The 16,864-nt window shown below is 33.9% G+C and overlaps 1 pseudogene; it reads left to right on the forward strand.

Moving 5' to 3' along the window:
• Positions 1–9,337: 9,337 nt before the first annotated feature.
• Positions 9,338–9,647, forward strand: LOC131503247 (ATP synthase subunit g, mitochondrial-like; annotated as a pseudogene).
• The last annotated feature ends 7,217 nt before the right edge of the window (positions 9,648–16,864 follow it).

A 16,864-nucleotide genomic window follows, 5' to 3' on the forward strand; every position in this document is an offset into this window, starting at 1 on the left:
TAGTTGTATTTTAATCATTACAGCAAGGCACAATAGGTAACAACCTATAATAGACAGGTTGGTGTGCAGGTGGGAAAAATATATTTAGCTTCCTGGCAGTCAAAGTAAAGAAAGGAAAAATTATGGGCTAACTCTCATTTGTTAATAAAAGGAAGCAATACAGATTTTCAGATAAAGACAAACTGTCTAAGCCTTCATCTTTGGGATAAAGTATTGATGTGATCTTTCATATAAGAAGTATCAAACAGCAAATATTGTCTTGGATAATTTTACAAAATAAAAGCACAAGGACAGTCTTTATATGCTTTTCAGTAACGAACATGGATAAGAGTAGTGGGAAAATGTGAAATTGCATATTTACTGAGGTATTTCCATGGGAAACTACATTAGTATTATTTACATATGTAGCACTCTGACAACCAGATATGCTACAGCATAGAGACTCTAACTAGTACATCCCTATTTCAATGGCTTCCACAAGCTATCATCAAAATAATCTCAAGATCTTTAAAAATATACCTGTCTGGTTCTGATTCTCTAATCTGCTGTTTGACTATGTTTGGGATGGGGCAAGGGAATCTCTATTTTTAAAAAGCTTCCTCTTCTTGTTGGTTCCTTGGGCTATTTGACTCAGAATGCAACTAGTATGTTTGTGCCTGATGTAAACATTATGTTTATCTGAGTCTATTTTATTGTCATTTATTTCTTTTTCCTCTGGCTCCCAAGAAGATATATGGTAGACATTTATTTCCCCAGATGACCTCTAGGAATCCAAACTTTCAAAATCTTAAAATTTACAGCAATAGGTATAGCCCTGGCCTGACTGCCTGGAAACTCTATGCGGTGGCATGGCTTATTTATTTATTTATTTATTTATTTATTTTTTGTTTGGACAAACAAGTATACCACTTAAAGGATAAATTAAAAAGTAAATTTAAATACATTTGAGCAGGAATTTTATTACTGTGTGTCATGAATTGTATTACTTTATATATGTTATCTGATTTAAGCCCTCATTTCTGGGATAGTTATAATCCTCATTTCACATATGAGAAAATTCAAATTCATAGTGGTTAAGCCTTGCCCAAAGTCACACAGCTTATACATGGTAGAGCTAAGATTGAACTGTATTTAAAACAATGTTTGTACTACTTTCTTATGTTACTTCTATCATAAGCATGGTGTCCTACGTACTGTGGGTTCATGATGGTAGCTGATAGAATGCTTTAAAATCAGGCTAAAAAAGCATATAGTGCTCCCACTTACTAAAGAAGAGCAAAATAAATGATTTGTTTGAATATTAAACTTATTTATGAATCAATTGACCTCCAAACCCTATTGCAACTAAGATTTCTTCTCCATAATTGCCCCACTGCAAAAAGTTTAGGAAAGATGATCCTTTGATCATTCAATGAGGGTAGAGATTGTCTTCTTGCCATTGAGAAATGGATTAAACATATAACAGCAACCAGGTGTTAAAAATGAAAACACACAGCAAATTAAAACCCTGACTGAAAAATTTTGAAATAAAAAAGAATCTTAAAATCCCATTAATAAACAATTACCAAAGAGCCAGAATTTAAATAGATCTTGTTAATTGTGTTTATCTCAGTGTGAAGCCATGTCAGAAAGCCCAAAGCAAATGTATTTTGTTAAAAGTACTACTGGCACAGCAGGCCCTGAACATTAAAAAGAAAGCTTGTCATTATGGGGCTGCAACCAAGAGAGAAGACTAACACCAGTCTAAATCATTAATATTATATCTTAAACTTGAAATGCTGCAGTACAAAGCTATTTATGTCCAACTGAATTCCCTAATACCATGCATTTGTCTTAAAACTACTTGCGTTCAGCATTTATAATCTGTTTAAAATCAAATGAATCACAACTTAGAGACTTGGTTGTATTCAGAGTGTGTGCTTGGGAGTGATGCCAATATTAATTGATACAAAAATGATTTTTCCCTTCAGACAGATTGATGGATGTCTATAGTCTAACAACGGAGCTCTATAATCTGAGAAGAATGAAAATAGTTGATAGGGTTTCTGGTTCAAGATGACAGGTAGCACACATTTCTAGCCCCTTTTGAGGAAAATCTCCCTGGATAATAGTAATGAAGTACTAAAAATAGTAAACCTGTAAATTCACTGGAAACGAGAAAGGCATCAGAAGATCAGAGCTTTGGCATATTTTGGAAGATGGAAGAAAGGTGAGACCATATTGATGGATATCTACAATGGCAAAAGCCACAGATCAGGGCATGCACAGAGTGCTTCAGGAGAGGTTAGAGTTGCTTTCACTAGAGAGTTGGAAGGGGAATAAAATTATAAACCAGCATGATTGATGGTCTACTATTGTTGCCTCCAAGGTTGTGTGTGCTCATATAAGGAAGTGCACAAGATAATTCTCTGTGGTACACAGAAAAAAAATTAGTGTCCATTTCTACTTATTTTCTATAAAAAATAAGAAATATAGGGGCACCTGGGTGTCTCAGTTGGTTAAGTGTTCAACTCTTGATTTCATCTCAGTTCATGATCCCAAGATCATGGGATCAAACCCCACATCGGGCTCTGTGCTGGGTGTGGAGCCTGCTTAAGATCCTCTCTCTTCCTCTCTCTGCCCCTCACCCCCCAAATAAATACATAAACATTAAAAAAAATAAATATATTATACTTCTCAATATTTTATGAACAGATTGACAGTTGTCTCTGTAAGTGATTTAGAAATATATATATTATATATTAAATACACTTGATTAAATTAATACAAATACAAATAAATATAAATTCATACATATAATTATTGATGGATGTCCTTTTTTGGAACTGAACTGATAGAAACTATAAAATAGCTGTGTGGATGAGCAACACCCCTATACTGGCCTTTATTCGCAGGCAGAGGCCAGAATGCTATTGTCTAAAAAAATTTGTAATCTATTTGATAATCAAATAATTTCTATTTGATAATTCGTTTTTTCCTTATTTTTTAAAGAATTTTTAATGTTTATTTTTGAGAGAGAGAGACAGAGCATGAGCAGGGGAGGGGCAGAGAGAGAGAGGGAGACACAGAATGGAAGCAGTCTCCAGGCTCTGAGCTGTCAGTACAGAGCCCAAAAAGGGGCTTGACCTCACGAACTGCAAGATCATGACCTGAGCTGAAGTTGAATGCTTAAGCAACTGAGCCACCAAGCACCCCTAGTCTTTTCCTTATTAAGCACATGGGATTTTTTGCTAACTAGTTAACCCATAGGTAGAATCAGCAAATTTAGAAAATATTTGGAACATAATTATATTTTAAAAATTATTGTTTATCAGAAATTCAAATTTAACTGGGTTTCCTGTATTTTATCTGGAAAGACTACCCATACTCTGTTACTTATTTGATTCTGTTTATGATATATTTTTGCCAAACAATTAGGTAATTGAATTTATTAATCAGTTTCTGATAGCTTCTATTTTCCTGTCTTCAGAAGGTATTTCCTACTTTGTAGTAATATATTTCCTACATTTTGCAGGATGCTTTTATTATTTTACTAGTTATATATATTTATTTATATGGTTATTTATTTATTTGAGACAGAGGGGGGTTGTGTGTGAGCAGGAGTGGGGTAGAGAGAGAGGAAGAGAGAGAATCCCAAGCAGGCCCCACCCTCAGTGTGGAGCATAACTTGGGGCTCCATCCCATGATTGTGAGATCATGACCTGAGCCAAAATCAAGAGTCAAATGCTTAACCTACTGAACCACCCAGGCAACCCTACTCGTTACTTTTAGATCTTTAGTCCATCTGGAATTTATTTTTTATTATGTCAGGTAGTAGACTTTTTTCTCAGTGGAATAGTCAATTTTTCCAGCACTGTTTATTAAATAAATTATGCATTATCACCTGATTTAAAATGCCAACTCTGTCACATTTTAATTTCTATCTTAGATCTATTTAGACAATTATGCTTCATAACTTTTATATTCTTATCCATCTGATTTTAGAGTTAGTTTACTTTTTTTTTTTTTTTTAAGTAAGCTCCATGCCCAGGGGCTTGAACTCACAACCCTGAGAGCAAGACCTGAGCTGAGATCAAGAGTCCAATGCTTAACTGATTGAGCCGCCCAGGTGCCCCGAGAGTAAGTTTTCTTTGTAATATAGAAGGCCTTATATCCGTAATATTGTACTATTAATTTTAATATAATATTATTGACATTTGATTATTCTTATTAATCCCTATATATTTTTATCATTTAATTCAATTCTAAAAATAGGCAAATATTTGTATTCATTTTGGAATAATTTGAAGTGTTCATGGTATTAAGCATCCCTATGCAGGAAAATGCTATTCATTCCCACTAGTTCTGGTGTTTTTATGTCTTTCTATAAAATTTGTTTATTAATTTAAATAATCTTTATTAAGATAATATTCACATACTATAAAATGTATCCCTTTAAAAGTGTTTAATTCAGAGGTTTTAGTACATTCACAAGAATGTGCAACCATAACCACGAATTACAAAAATATTTCTATCACTCCAAAAAGAAACCATATACCTATTAGCCATCATTCCCCATTTCTCTCTCTCCTCATCCTTCCCAACCACTAATCAAATTTCTGTCACTATTTGTCTATTTTGGACATTTTATGTAAACTGTATCACATAATATGTGCTATTTTGAGACTGGCTTCTTCCACTTAGTGGAATGTTTTCAAAGTCCATCCATATTGTAACATGTACTAGTACTTCATTTCTTTTTATTGCTGAATAGTATTATATTTTTATGGCTATACCTTATATTATTTATCTCTTGTTCAGTTGATGGACATTTGAATTGTTTCCATGTTGGGGGTCTTTATTAACAATTCTGCTATAAACATTTGTGTACAAGTCTTTGTGTGAACATTTGTTTTAATTTCTATTGGGTATATAACTAGGAGTGGAATTGCTGAGGCATAAGGTAACGCTATGTTTAAATTTTTGAGGAACTGCCAAACTGTTTTCCATACAGGCTGCAACATTTTATATTTCCACCAGCAACATTTGGTAGTTCCAATTTTACCATATCTTTATCAACACTTATTTATTACCTGTTCTTTTATCCACCACCCTAGTGGATATGAAGTTGTAGTTTATGGTGACTTTTGATGGCACTGCCCTGACGGCTAATGATGTTCATTTTCCTTTTTTAACATTTTTTAAAAATTTATTTATTTTTGAGAGACAGAGAGAGACAGAGCACAAATGGGGGAGGGACAGAGAGGGAATGAGACACAGAATCCAAAGCAGGCTCCAGTCTCAGAGCTGTCAGCACAGAGCCCCATGTGGGGCTTGAACTCACAAACCATGAGGTCATGACCTGAGCCAAAGTCGGACACTTAACCAACTGAGCCACCCAGGCTCCCCAAGGATCTGTTCATTTTCTTAATTACCATTTATATGTACCTTCTTTGGGAAAATGCATATTCAAAAACTTTGCCCTTTTTAAAAATTGCATTGTAGACTTTTACTGTTGAGTTAGAAGGTATTATTATATATTCTGGATACTAAATCCTTATAGATATATGATTTGCAGATATTTCCTCCCATTGTGTTTTCAAATTTTTACCCTTTTGCTGATCTCTTCTTTTGATTGGAATATTTAATATATTTACATTTAATCTAATTACTGATAATTTAGAATTTATGTCTGCTATTTTGCTATTTGATTTTCATATGTCTCATGCTTTTCCTTCTATTTCTTTATTCCTTACTTTGTGGTAAATATATATTGTCTAGTATATTTTTCAATTCTTTTGCAGTTATTTTAATAAATATTTGAGTTATCTCCTTAGCAGTTTTCCTGAGGATGACAATTAACATCATAACTTGAAAACATGTACTTCAATATAATGCAATCTTAATTTCAATTATATATACACATTGCTCCTGTATATCTCAGTCCCGTATGCTACTTCCCATGAACTAGATCTTAATACATTATAAATATATCAACTCAGTTTATTTTTTGTATTATTTTTTACAGAGAGAGAGTGTGAGTAGCCAAGAAGGGAAGAGAGAGAGAGAGAGAGAGAGAGAGAGAGAGAGAGAGAGAGAGAGAATCTTAAGCAGACTCCATGTTCAGCATGGAGCCCAACGTGAGCTCAATCCCACAACCCTGGATTCATGACCTGAGCCAAAATCAAGAGTTGGATGCTCAAATGACTGAACCACCCAGGCACCCTTCAACTCAGTTTCTTAATTATTGTTTCATGCAGCTTTTAAAAATCAGATAGGAAAAAAGAGTTATAAACCAATAATGGACTTAATATCATATTTTATATTTTACTATATACTTACCATTACTAGTGCTATTGATGGATTGATTCGTTGATTAGAATTACCATATAGTGTCTTTTTATTTCATCCTCAGGACTCAATTTTCTGGCAAAAAATTCTCTATGTTTTTGTTTATTTGGGTGATATGTTAATTTCTCCTTTATTTTTGAAATATAGTTTTGCTAAGTATGGAATTCTTGGTCAACATTCTCTCTGTCAGCACTTTAAATATACCAGCTCATGGCCTTCTGGCCTTCAAGATTTTTGTTGGCAAATTGTTATAAATCTTATTAAGGTTTTCTTCTTTTTTAAAGTTTATTTATTTACTTTGTGGGGGGGGAGGGGCAGAGAGAGAGGGAGAGAGAGAGAATCCCAAGCAGGCTCTGTGCTGTCGGTACAGAGCCTGGTGCAGGGCTTCATCCCACAAACCATGACATCATGAGCTGAGCTGAAATCAAGAGTCGGACGCCCAGAAGACTGAGCCACCCAGGTGCCCCAAAATTTTCTTTTATGTGATGATTTACTTCCCTCTTTCTGTTTTTAATATTCTTTCTTTGTACATGGTTCTGAATTTTGATTATGATGCACATAGGTGTGGATCCCTTTGAGTTTATCTTACTTGGAGAGTTTTGAGACTTTTGGATATGGGACATAGTATTTTTCATCAAACTTGGGAAATGTTCAGCCATTATTTTTAAAAATATTCTTTGTGCCCATTCCTCTCTTCTCTCCCTTTGGGACTCATGAGATGTCTTTGTTGGTATTCTTGGTGGTGCCTGACAAGTTTCTGAGGCTCTGTTTAATTTTCTTAATTCTTATTTTCTTTCTGTTTATTGCAATGAATAGTTATAATTGACCTATCCTCAAGATTACTGGTTCTGGGGTGCCTGGGTGGCTCAGTTGGCTGAGCCTCCAACTTCAACTCAAGTCATGATTTCATGGTTCGTGGATTTAAGCTCCATGTCAGGTTTTGTGCTGACAGAGTGGAGCCTGCTTTGGATTATCTCTCTCTCTCTCTGCCCCTACCCTGCTCAAACTCTGTCTCTCACAAATAAATAAACATTAAAATTCTTAAAAATTTTTTAATGTTTATTCATTTTTGAGAGAGAGAAAGAAAGAAAGAAAAGAAAGAAAAGAAAAGAAAGAAAAGGAAGAAAGAAAGAAAGGAAGAAAGAAAGAAAGAAAGAAAGAAAGAAAGAAAGAAAGAAAGAAAGAAAGAAAGAGTGAGCAGGAGAAGGGCAGAGAGAGAGGAAGACACAGAATCTGAAGCAGGCTCCAGGCTCTGAGCTGTCAGCACAGAGCCTGATGTGGGGCTCAAACCCACGAACCACCGTGAGATCATGACCTGAGCCAAAGTTGGACTCTTAACTGACTGAGCCACCCAGGCACCCCAATCTTAAAATTTTTTTAATGTAGGGGTGCCTGGGTAGCTCAGTCTGTTAAGCATCTGACTTTGGCTCAGGTCATGATCTTGCAGTTCATGAGTTGGAGTCCAGCATCGGGTTCTATGCTAACAGCTCAGAGCCTGGAGCCTGCTTCTGATTCTGTGTGTGTGTGTCTCTCTCACTGCCCCTCCCCGACTCACTCTCACTCTCTCTCTCTATCTCAAATAAGGTAATAAACATTAAAAAATTTAAAAAACTGATATTACTGGTTCTTTCATTTGTCAGTTCAGATCTGCTGGGGAGTTCCTTTAGTGAATTTTTATTTCAATTATTGTACTTTTCAGCTTCAGATTTTTTAATGAATTTTCTAGCTTTATTTTATAGTCTCTATTTATTGAGATATTGTTCTCATACTTTATGTATAGACATGATTTCCTTTAGTCTTTGAACAAATTTATAATTGATTTAGTCTTTGTCTATTAAATGAAATGTCCAGGCTTTCTCAGTGAGACTTTCTTTTGACTGCTTACTTTACTGTGTATGGACCATTTATATTTGTTTCTGTGCGTGTTTCATAATTTTTGTGGAAATCTGGACCTTTATATAATATAATGTGGCAATTCTAGAAATCATAATCGACTTCCTTTACTCAGAATTTATTTTTGTAGTTGTTTGTTTAGTGAATCTCCTGTACTACATATTTAAAGTCTGTATCCTATGTCACGTATGGCCACTGAAGTCTCTGCTTGGTTAGGGTATCTGTCAGTGAATTACTGGAGAGATTTCCTTAAATATTTTTAACCAAAACATTTTCTAGGCTTTGACAAGGTGTTCTGTGTGCATGTTGAAGTCTGGTGTCAACATTCTGGCAAGCAATTGACAATTCTGCCTTAGTCTTCACTGTTTGCTGTATAGAGCCTCTATAGGACCTCCAAAGATGAGAGCATAGGGCATTTCAGATCTTCCTGAACATGCACAGACCTTGCATATGCACTTGGCCTCAATTTCCAGGAATATGCAGGATGTCTTCAAAGCCCACAATATTTGCCAACTTTTCCTTTTATGTTTTTAGTCATAATATTATTTGGTCCAACTGTTATCACTGTCTCAGGAAGCAATTATATTAAACAGTTGCCACTTATTGTTTTTGATTCTTTTGATAGCCCAGGGAAATGCTGTTCCCAGTAAGTTCAGAGTCAGATCAAGCAAAAACATTCCCTGAGAGTGGGGGTTTCTGAGTAATTGCTAGATGAGTCTAATAATGGCAGTTCTCTAGGGATGGGGTTTTAGGGAGTTCCAAGCCTGTATTTCCCCTTCTAGTATTAGTCAGTAGCTGGTGTTAATGCACTATGATTACTAGACTGATTTCAAGGATACCACAGAGCTGAGGAGAAGAAAATGAGTATAAGGGCAAGCAAAACCTGCTGTTATTTCCAAGATTAACCATTTTTCTTGAATAAATGCTTCTTGAATGCTTGTAAATATTTGGTTAATTTCCAGAGTTTTGGAAAAAAATGGTTTTAATAATTTTTACTACTGTTTTTGTTTTTGTGGAGGAGCTGACTTTCAGACGTCCTTACTCCACTATTCATAAGGTACTAGCCCCATTTTGTACAATTTAAAGATTTTTTTTGACTTTTCATCCTGGAACCATGGCCCAATTTGTCTGTAACCTTGAGGAGAAGGCCCTGATGCTGGTAAATGCTGCTGTGACTTATGTGAAGCCTTGACTGGCCACATTTTGGCACTATGCCAAGGTTGAGATGATTCACCTAACCCCTGCTGACATCCCTGCAGCTATTCAGAGCTTGAAAAAAAATAATCAAGAGTGCTCAAACTGTTAGCTTCAAACAGCTCACAGTTAAGCTCTGCTAACTGGTTTTGGTGGCCACTGAGGTGTGGATGCGGTTTTATGTCAGTGAAATCATGGGTAAGTGTGGCATCATTGGCTATAATGTTTGAGGACCAATCTTGAACATCTGTTTATGGTTTCTTATTTGAGTGTTCTTGGACCATGTGTGATCAGACTGGTATTTGAATAAAATAATATAATGTATCAAAAAACCAGTTTTTATATATTCTTATTATATTTATCTTTGATATTTTCTAATTTTGTTAAAATTTAAAGTAGGATAGATTACTCACTTATAAATTATGAAGTATAGTGAAGAAAAGAACCTTTTGCTTTTTGTTTATCCTGTACCCAGAGATCTTCCTAAATTACATAATCCATTTTGATAGTTTTTCTTTAAAGTGGAATTTCATTTTTAAAATAATTTTTTAATGTTTATTTTTGAAAGAGAGAGAGAGAAAGTGTGAACAGGGGAAGAGCAGAAAGAGAGGGAGACACAGAATCTGAAGCAGGCTCCAGGCTCTGAGCTGTCAGCACAGAGTCCGTTGCAGGCCTTGAACCCATGACACATGAGATCATGAACTGAGTCGAAGTCAGACACTCAACTGACTGAGCCACCAGGTGCCCCTAAAGTGGAATTTTTTTAGTTTTCTAGATCAACAATTAAATCAACCACAAAAACAAAAAAAGTTTCTTGGTTTCTAATATTTACACTAATTATTTTAGTCTCATATTATATTGAATAAAACATATAAACAATTGGCATGGTTGCCAATCTCATTGATTTATTTCTAATTTATTTAAATTGACTTCAGTAATCTACAAATAAAATATTTGATGTTGGCTTTTCATGAGTAGTATTTTCATAATTACTATTCATATTTTATTAAGAGTCATACTAAGAATTTGTTGTGGAATGCTATTAGATATCTTTTCAGTATTTAAATATATAACCATATGGTTTTCTTCACTTAACTTGTTAATATAGTGTGCCTTATTTATCTATTTATTAATGGTTAAAATGATGAACCATTCTTACAATTTTACAGTTAACTTTACTTGATTATTTTGTGTTATTCTATTTCCTGATGATTTGATTGTTAATATTTCATTTAAATGTTTTGCGTGACATTAATATATTGTTTTTGTTTCTAAATGAAAGAATAACTAAAAACTCAATTCAATTATAATTTCCTTATCTCTATCATTGAGGTGAGACTTTTAGATTGCTTTTATTACCTACAAACTCCCACTCAACTGGTTGATTTAATATATTTTGTACTTTTAGTTCCCAGCTGCTATTATCTATTGCACTAGTACATAGATTTTATTTCAACAATTCTTATAAGAACAATAATAAAATCTACAATAATTACTAGGAGTATAAGGAAAAGGAAGAGCAGATAAAATTGGTGATGGGTTAGTTAAGACCTACAAACAAGGGGTGATTGTCATTACTGAAGAATACTCCAGAATATCATATTAATAAGAGAGAGATACAGAGAGACAGAGGAGGAAATATAAAGCTCATTAAAGAACATAATAGGCAAAGGGAAAAGGTGGGATTCTTTTTTCCTCTAAGATTAATACCATGCCTATAACTGCATTCCATCATTGGACTATGGTCTATTTTCATCAGTTCTGTATTTAATGTCAGTCATTACAGAGACAACTATATATTTTCTGGTAGGTATGGTTAAGATGAACTATGTGATGTGAATATATTTTTAAGTATCATCTACCTTACATTATTAGAGTAGAATTAACTTAAATAAAGTGAATTAATTCCTAAAATAAGATTTGGGTTAATCATCTCTGATTCTAAACCTGGAACTCTGAGAGGTTTTAGTTGTTCTTGTTGTTGCTGCTGCTGTTGTTTTCCTTTTTATTTAAAAAAAATTTAGACTTACAGAAAACTGATAAAGTCATACAGAAGTCCTATATTTCCTTCATCTAACTTCTCCTAAGATGAAGCTCTTACATAACAATAGTAAAATTATCAAACCCAGGAAATTAGCATTGGAACAATGATTAATAAACTGTAGAACTTCCTTCAATTTTATTTAAGTTTTAACTAAACTCTCAACTTTTTTAAATTAAGTTTTTATTTTAATTTCACTACAGTTAACATACAGTGTTATATTAGTACCTGCTGTATGATACAGTGAGTCATAAATTTCATATATCACTCTGTGTTCATCCTGACAAGTGCACTCCTTAATCCCCATCACCTATTTTACCCATTCCCCTATCTCGCCTCTGGTAACCATCAGTTTGTTCTCTATACTAAGCTTTCAAGTTTTAACTTTTTGTCTTCTAGGATTTCATCTGGAGATTCATCTTCTCCAACATGTCACTGTTCCTTTTTTGTTCTGTATCTTCCATTACCTTGATAATTTTGAAGAGCAGGGGTCAGTTATTTTGACATAGATGTATTTGTTTTCTTTTGTAAGTTATAGAATAAAATGATGGAAACCAGAAGCCCTTCCTATGGTACAAGGAAATACTTTCTAGGTCTATAGAGAGCTACAAATTTAAATGACTAAGATCATTTAGTCTGCAGACTATATCTGGATGTTCTTCCCTTACAATGGAGAAAAATAGAAAGGGATTGGAAACCCAATGAACTTCCTAATATTTGCTCTGGTGCATTCTCCAGAATATTCAGAAACCTATTTTTGTACCTGAATTGAACAACTCAGTTCTGATCTGAATGGAAAAGGGATAATTTTCTCTCAAGATTGAGATATCGTAATTAAACTGATCAGAGAATAATTCATTCATTTGAAGAGATATGTGAAAATGAATATCAAGGTAACCATGTTTGCATATTCAGAGATTGGCCGTCTTGTTAGATTCATTATTCCCAAATAAATGGTAAAGTTATTAAAACCAGTATACTTTTAAAAAGACTGAAATTTAAAAAACAATAATAACGAAGAAGTATAGAAAGATTTCATGCAAGTACTGTAATCATATTACTGTTGAGGTGGAAGTAATTAGCTAGTATAAAAAATAAGGAAAAGTCACAGAGCTTAGGAACAAAACTATGGCTGGAGAAAGTCTGTTTCATGGAAAATAAACTATGAAAAAGTATCTTGATTTATTACAGTAAATTACTCTTCCTTTGTTCAATGTCTATTAAGCAAACTCAACTAATGTCACATGATTTTTTTCTACCTTGATATAAAATAGTTAACTGAGGGAGTCTGTTTTTTTTTTTTTTGAAAATTTTATTGAGATATAATTCACATATAAAATTTGCCCTTTTAAAGTGTTTGATTCCATGTTTTTAAGTATAGTAAGAACGTTTTGCAACATCACCACTATATAACTGCAGAATGTGTTTTCCATTTCCCCAAAAAGAAATCCCTTACCTAATTAGCCATCACTCCCAGTTGCCACCTCCACCCATCCTCTTGCAGCCACTAATCTAGTTTCTGCCTCTATGGATTTGCTTATTCTGGATATTTCATGTAAGTGGAATCATACAATGTGTGTTCAGTTGTATCTGGCTTATTTAACTGAGAATAATGTTTTCCAAGTTCAGCCACTTTGTAGCTTGTAACAGTACTTCATTCCTTTATAAGGCTGAATAATGGCCCATTATCTGGAAATACAACATTTTGTTTATCCATTCCTCAGTTGATGGAGATTTGAATTATTTCCACTTTTTAATTATGAATAATGCTGTTATGAATGTTCCTGTACATTTTTTTATGAAGACAAATATTTTCATTACTCTTAGGTATATACCCAGTAGTAGAATATTTAGGTATTATGGTTATCCTGTTTTATTTGAGGAACTGCCAAAGTGATTTCCACAGTGGCTGCACCATTTTACATTCCTTTCAGCAATATATAAGAGTTCCAATTTCTCCACATCCTCATCAACATTTATTAGTGTCTTTTTCTTATATATGTACATCTTTGTATATGTTTTTTTTTTTTTGGAGAAAAGTTTATTCAGATCCTTTGTCCATGATTTAATATTGGATTATTTGTGCTTTTATTGTTGAGATGTAAAAGCACTTTATATATTCTGGATACTAAACCCTTATCTGGTACATGCTTTAAAAAGATATCTTTCTGGGGCGCCTGGGTGACTCAGTCGGTTGAGCGTCCGGCTTCAGCTCAGGTCATGATCTCACGGTTCTGCATCGGGCTTTGTGCTGACAGCTCAGAGCCTGGAGCCTGCTTCGGATTCTGTGTCTCCCTCTCTCTCTGTTCTTCCCCAGCTTGCACTCTGTCTCTCCCTCTCTCAAAAATAAATAATAAACATTTAAAAAAATTAAAAAAAAAGATATCCTTCTACTCTGTGGATTGTATTTTCACTTTCTTGACGATGTCCCTTGGTGCACAAAAATTTTTAAGTTCAATTTATAAATCACTTAATTCTTTATATCTCTTGTGAGAATTATGAGTTTATATGTGAAAACTGTTTATAACAGCACCTGATGGTAAGCATTATAGAAGTGTTGGCTACTGTTGTTGTTGTTATATAGTTCATAATGTGACCTTTAATGCAAGAGAAGTATTTTCTTAATTTGAGTATAAGAAATATATTGGCTATAGTTATACTTATGAAGTATTAAATCAAAATGTTCTAACCAGCTATTATGCACCTAGGAGTATGGTAGGAATAGGGGACATTTATATATAAAATACAGTACTTGCTTTCAAGAAGCTAAGCTTGAAGAAATGACATAAGCATTTATCCATGCCTAATGTGGATAACCAAGCTCTGTTGATATACAAAGGAAAAACATAAGATCCCTACTCTCATGGAGCATCTAAATAAAAAGATAAACACATAAGATATATATTAAATGTCTAATATGCTGCACTAAAACAGGTACTATAAAATTACAGTAAATGGGCATAGTAATGAAAGTTCTACAAAGTAAAACTTATGAGAAATTAATATATTACATATAAGTCCTAAATTAATGACAGATATTCAGAAAAAAGTCATATATAAAGGCATTATTTTATTATGATTAGCTTGGCAGCAGCCTGAAGATTACATTACAGAGGAGTCCGGGAGGAAAGTTAAGATGATTTATCATGCATAAGATCATGAGTGTTTATTCTCCTTGTGTCAGGAATAAAAAGGGGATGTGAAGGGTCAGATAAGAAAAATATTTCAAAAGAAATGTCTACTGTGGCATTACAGATGATTCTCTAATTTCAAGATTGAGAGACATAGGGAATAGTTCCTTTGTTCATTTTATATTCCTTTCAATTAAGCAGCACTAAATAAATATATGTTAAAGTGTTAATATTTGGGATGTGTGTATGTACGCTTTTCAATATTTCTTGTTTGTTTCCAAGAAAGGTTTATATTGCTTTCATGAGAAGGAAAGATTTTTATTAATAAATATTGGATTAAATTTTGATTTTTTTTTGCTTAAGATGTTAGACAATCACAAATTATATTTGATATGCTTTAGTTTTATTGTGTTTCATCTAAATATGTCAAATATTTCCATTACTCTAGAGTAAATTTGAAATGTCAAATAGTTGAAGTAAAACAAACTATAATTATTTTATTTTTCATCAATTTTCTTCATTATACCTTCCTTCATATGTTGACACCATATTCAAATTGGATCTTTTTATTAAATTTAATTTGTTCAATAAAATTTTATCAGTCACCTACCATATACTCCTGAGACAAGGAAGAAAAACACACAGTCTCTCTTCTTTTCTTCAAGCTTACAATAAAAAGGGAGAGTCATGTTAAAAAAAAAAACAACTAAGAGTGATACACTAAGAGTTATAATGGAAGTTTTACAATGCATACTGGAATCCCCCCCCCCCCAAAAAAAGAAGTGATTAACTCTGGTAGAAAGAAGAGATGAGGAAATCTTCATAGAGGAAGTGATGCTTAATCCGAGTCTTAAAATATGAAGAGGATTTTAACAACAGAGAAATGGGGAAAGAAGTTTAAAGCAGAAGGTTAACTTATATAGAAGTGCAAAGCATGGAAAAGCATTGCAAATGTGGAAAATGGAGAAAAGTTCTAAATTGGCTATAAGGGTCTTGAGCAACTTGGTCTATTATGAAGACATAAAGATACAGGAGAAGGAAAAAGAATTTGACAGATGAAGGTTTTAGATTTAGTCATGTTGTGTTTGAGTTGCCCATGGAACACCTGCTTGAAAATATCCAATCATTGGTTTGAAACACATGCACATGTTCGCAGACACACAGAGACACACAGATAGACAGACAGGTGTACACACACACACACACACACGCACACATGCAGACTTTTCCCAATTCCCTTATGTTACCGTCCTTTTATCATATCTATCTATCCTGTATCAATCCAATTATCTTTTTTCCCTCTCACTATGGTTTGTTGATCACTTGATCGCTGCTGTGGAATATCATATAACTATGCAAGAATGTGCAAAAAACGTGCCATATAAATTTATGGTTTTCAATCTCATCCATTCTTCAGGGCCTATAAATAATTTCCCTATGCATCTCTAGTCAGTTCTTTCTTGTCTGGCATAGCAGTGATTTAAGCTCTTCAAACTTCTCCTCCCTCCTTCATCCTCTACTGAACAAATGACCTTACCTCCTTTCTGCCAACAAATATACACATCTCTCTGCATCCAACATATATATTTTCTTCTGTAAGATTGGAAGAGATATCCTTCTTCTTGTGTAATGCTATTATCTTTTTCAACTATAAGCTGGATATCATACCCTTCAGCTCCTCAAATAACTTTTCCTTGGATGATCCCCTCCTCATTATTTTCATACATTTCTTTGTAAAGTGTCTTTCTCTAGTGAATTTTAATATGATAAAAATTGGTCTTATTCTAAAAAAAATAACCTTGGGTCACCTGGGTGGCTCAGTTGGCGAAGCAGCTCACTCTTGATTTAGGCTCAAGTCATGGTCTCACAGTTTGTGAGTTTGAGCCCTGTGTTGGGCTCTGTGCTGACAGCTTGGAGCCTACTTGGGATTCTCTGTCTCCCTCTCTCTGTCCCTCCCTCTCTCTGCCTCCCTCTCTTGCTCTCTATCTCTCTTTCTCAAAATAAATAAATATTAAAAAATTTAAAAAAATAACCTCAACTTCTCCATTTGTTAAGCTTTCTCCTTTATATAGCTAAACTTTGGAAAGAGATTTTTTTTTTGTTCATGCTATATCCACATTTTCCCAGCCATTCCAATCTGCCTGTTTCCCCAAGGATACCATTTAAAATTTTTTTTTAATGTTATTTATTCTTGAGAGAGACCGAGACAGAGCATGAGCAGGGGAGGGGCAAAGAGAGGGAGACACAGAATCTGAAGCTGGATCCAGGCTCCGAG

This window comes from Neofelis nebulosa, chromosome X (genome assembly GCF_028018385.1).
Source record: "Neofelis nebulosa isolate mNeoNeb1 chromosome X, mNeoNeb1.pri, whole genome shotgun sequence".
Classification (NCBI taxonomy): Eukaryota; Metazoa; Chordata; class Mammalia; order Carnivora; family Felidae; genus Neofelis; species Neofelis nebulosa.